Genomic DNA, 5,150 nt, shown 5'->3' on the forward strand with positions numbered 1-5,150 from the left:
GTGGATGTGGGTGTGGGTGTGGGTGTGTATGTGTGTGTGTGTGTGTGTGTGTGTGTGTGTGTATATGAATACATTTATGTTATACTCTAGATATATCGATTGTAAAGTAACATATATGTTGCAAATCTGTGACAAGCCTGCCAAGTCAGAGAATAAAATTGTTCTTCAATTTACAGAAGTGGGTTTTACGTTTAGATATTGATTTCATCTGACAGTTGCAGTCATTCTCTATTATTTTACGAATAAATTATAAATTGTTTTTAACAATGCTCAACAATACATATTTCACGGATAAAAGTTCAACTGTCATCAATCAATCATCTAGTCAATTATTCAATGAACACAGAGCATTAAAATAAGGGAAATGCATGTAGCTATCGACAACAATGATAGTATTATAAACAGATCAGTTATTCTAATTTGTAGTTATGACACATTTCTTGAATCTCAAGAATATGTGAATCTATTGCCTAAACAAATCTTCAATACATTTATAATTTTAGTACAGTTTACGGTATCAAGATTGGTCTTCCTGTCATTTATCATTGCCATTTTAGCTCTCATATAATTCATAGTTTAACGCTGAATACGAGGCGTTCGTGTATATTCTTGGTGACATTTTCTCACCTCTCTCAATAAAATATACATAAATATTTATTTATACTTTGTAAGTTCTGAAAAAAGGTTATTCGTTTCAGTCTATATATTTGAATGAATGAAGAGCCTATAAGGTTTTATGAATTGGTTCAATTATTAAGACACGGGAGCAAAAATAACACATCGTCTCTCTTTTCCGGGGTGTTACATTCAGTGTTCAAATGCTGTTTTCTATATTTAACATTCTATTTTATCATTCGACGCTAGAATGAGTCTAGTATTAATACAATTGACAAACTATCTTCCCTACATACGTACTCTCGTTGAAAGATAGCATATGGCCCAGTAAGGAGCGGAGTGGAGTGGAGTGGAGTGGAAATGCGCACAAAATATTAATCACGGTAATTAAACCCATGGTCAAGGAGAATCGTCATGAAATGCATTTAGTATGACGTTGACCTCTGAATAATAACCACCTTCAGAGCACTGTATGAACTGGTGATCAATATTTTCAAGAAACTCGAGCGATATGTCGTTTATATTCAATATAGATGCAAAATTATTCATGATCTCAATAAATCAACCATCGTGCCCCGGAGTTGAGCTCTGTATTGGATATCGGGAAGAATATATTACGTTTTGTAGGTGAGGGTGGAAAGACCATTTGTTATAGAAGTGTCGATAAGTATTGTGTTAGTGCATTCTTCTCAGAATAGATGTGTGCCAAGAGAATAATATAAGACACTTAGTCTTCTGACTTAGGAACAGGATAGAATCCAAAACCTATAGTACCACACCATCATATTATAATTACAAAGAGAAGATAGAAAATAGCTCGATTTTGAGATTGCTGGAAAGAGCGAGAGGAGTAAGGAAAGGCAACAGAATAGGTTAAAAAAAAATTAAAAGGCAATTTCATGTCCATTTACGTCGAATTGATATTTTCAATTATTAAAAGCAGTAATAACCGATAGATCCTTGAAGAGACGTGAAGGGAGGGAAAGTAAGTTGTAATGTTTTGATTTTGGAGGATATGATTCCTGTTCTTATGTAACATCTGACTGAAAGACTACTATGAAAAATCTCACAACCTTTCTATGAACCACTTAGAGTAAATATTATACAAATTGAATAATATAATGTCAATGATCTCATTGGATCTCGCCAGGAAAATAAATTATGTTTGTTGTTTTACATTTATTGATGTTGAAAAATATTGTCGTAACAGTCGTTGCTAATTCGTAATGAATTACATAAAACCATCCATTTAACAGCAACTCCGATTAAATAATGTTAGACTATGATGAAAACTAATAAAATATAATCAGTGTACGTACTTATAATAAATAATTCCAACAAATTTCGCTATAACATCTAGAAGGAGGGACTATGAATTCTTTCGCTCGATACCCTAAACGTAGCAACAGTTTTTATCTCAAATAGCAATCCATTGCGTTGTGGAAACCAATTATTGACAACTTCGTTCATGTAGACGGTGAGATATGTAAACTAATGTAGGGGTCACAGTTGAAACTCATTTGATCATCGGCCTGATCAAAGAGGTTGCGCTGCAGTTAAACACGAACAACAATTCAGGGAACAACAAATAACAGAAAATGCAGTCTAAGGGAGATAACTGCCTCCAGTCATCACTGCTGATATTCGATAACATGTGGTAGCGTATTTCAACCGCAAAACAGAAACAGAAAAGATTTACGCAGACTTTCCTGAAACTATAAAGAAAATCGTATTTTATTAACATTGTTAGCCGTAGTCTATTAAAACGTAGTTGATAGTTTTGTTTGTATTATGGTTGTAAACTAATTCAAAGGCATAGAAGTTTGTAGTATTTCCAGTTATGTTCCCCAGTAGAGTAAACGTACTGCATAGGCAGAGCATGAGAGAGATTATTGAATATATATATAATGATTAGGATGTTGAATTGGTGCCTATACTACAAACCAGAATTATTGGATTTACCAAAAAAACTCGATGTATCTTGCAGCTGGTCTGTTTAAACTTGTCATAATATTTGATTTGCCATTTCCTATGGCAAATATGTTTATGCTGGAAACGAATACACTCACAACAGCTAAATACTGTTCAGTTTTATGTAGTTTTATTTATTATATAGAAATAATACTGAATCCGCTCTTGCTCATGAAATAAAACCGTAAACTTTCAAGCAGTTAGTCATTACTAAAACATAAAATAAAACTTATATTTGATTCAGTTAGCTAAGTTCAATGGGCTTAATCATATTCTATTTACATTCAGGGATGGTATGACATGTAACTTGTCACTTAGCGACACCTTATTCACATTATCTGAAGGCACTATACCAAGCAGAAGCCTTATATTGCAGTTAATATATTTTACCCTCGATTTAACAAATATCATGAATACGCTGTCGATTTAGGTGCTTATTTGTAAATGTTTGAGGCATCACTGCACTTTGAAGCACTTATCGACATTTTGTTTTCCACTAAGTTCTCAACATGTCCCATAAACATATCATTAAATCGAGTCCGGATCGCAGGCGCTGTGGAAACAATATATCAGTGATTCGCTGTAGGGTGATGTCAAGAGAAGTGCCTGATTAAGTATAGTATAGGCGCAGACTTGGCTATGTGGTAAGGCGCTTGCCTCTCAACCACATGGTCCCTAGTTCAATCTCACTACGTGGCACATTGGGCAAGTGTCTTCTAAAATAGCCTCGGGCCGACCAATGCCTTGTGAATGAATTTGGTAGACGGAAACCGAAACAAGCCCGTCGTACACATATGCGTGTGTGTATGAACATTCATGTGTGTTTGTGTTTGTCCCGTCAATACTGTTGTATTTATATCCCTGTAACATAGCGGAAAAATAAGTCCTGGGGTCGAGTTTTTCGACTAAGATCCTCTAAAGCAGTGCACCAGCATGGCCCCAATCTAATGTCAGACACAAGTAAAATAGTAAAATAGTATAAGAAACCCGAAGGCTTGCATTGTTGCGAACTTGAAGATTTTCCACTAACGGCTAATCCTGTGAGGAACCAGGTTTCTCATCAGGGGGAATGTTTGTCTCATCATCTAGCCAGCTCAGTGACATCATTCGAAAGTTGAAACGATGCGAAGTGCATTGTGACCAGTAATGTATCACAGCAGCCAATAGTATGGTCGATACCATGAATTTTTGCTGCAACTGGCAATTCCTCATCTCACGTTTGTTCCTTCGATTATACAATTTTAGTAGGAATATATCTTCAAGAAAAAAGCTCGGCTGATTTTAAGAGTATTAGGTTGAACGATGTTTATCTGTGTTGATCTCGTTCCTTTCACGTTGTTCTGTATAATCCTAGAATAATACGTCTCTGTAGACGATGAAGTTGAGGCCATTATACCTGTTAGTTGGATACATAGAACCTAAAGGTCCCTGAAATCTGTTGGATCTTTTCATGCTTCGAACACTCAAATAGTTATAGCTATCATGTAACTGAGTCTGATGTTAAGTTATTGTTTTCACTTAACATAATGTAATCAACAGGTAGTGAACTATACGCACAACACATTATCTCTTTTATGAGACATAAATTAACTAAGGAACAACTCTTAGATAAAGAGAGCTATCTCTAAAAGTCTATCATTTGTTCAAGTTTACTTATTACATTTTCTTTCGACGAAAACCACTGAAAATTAATACATACAAAGGACCCTATATGAATTATGTCTGTTTAAACCCTTGGTATATTTATGGTTTCTCGGAGCGTGGTCATCGACTGAGCACAAGTAATAGGTTCCACCTCATATACTTACAAAGAAACAGAACGATGTACAGACAGACAAGATTCGAATTACCTCCTTTTAAGTATCACAATATCAATCTTACGAATATTATTACTTCCATCTGTACACATGCTCCGCTTTACTCTCTGTTGTTGCAAGACCCCTATTGCAGGAAGATCTAACTGATGAAATACTGGGGAAAATCTTAAAATATCATTTTACGCAGTATAATTTATGAGCGCAAATTAGAGATCGGGCGGTTGCATGTATGTATTTTAAATTTCCCTACAGCTCCTCAAAAGCTGGCATTTATTTGCTTCACGTTATCATAATTAACTATAATGCAATGTTTTATTCAGTTTATTCCTAGTTTGGCACACACACTCACTCTAGATATGTGTGTGTGTGTGTGTGGACATATATAAAAGAATATATATATATATATATATATATATATATATATATATATATATATATAGATAGATAGATAGATAGATAGATAGATAGATAAATAGATAGATGTGAGTGTGTGTGTGCCTGTATAGATGTATGTGTGTACATATTTAATATGTATTTACATGTCTGTGTATCTGTGTGTCTGTGTATCTGTGTGTCTGTGTCTCCATGTGTTCGTGTGCTTACGTATACGTGTCTAAATGTATGCTTAACCTATGTATATAAACATACTGATTCTCATACACACACACACACTTTTACACATATATATGTGTGTGTGTGTGTGTGTGTGTATACATACGTACATACATATATATATATATATATATA

This window comes from Octopus bimaculoides, chromosome 19, assembly GCF_001194135.2.
Source record: "Octopus bimaculoides isolate UCB-OBI-ISO-001 chromosome 19, ASM119413v2, whole genome shotgun sequence".
NCBI classification, from domain to species: Eukaryota; Metazoa; Mollusca; class Cephalopoda; order Octopoda; family Octopodidae; genus Octopus; species Octopus bimaculoides.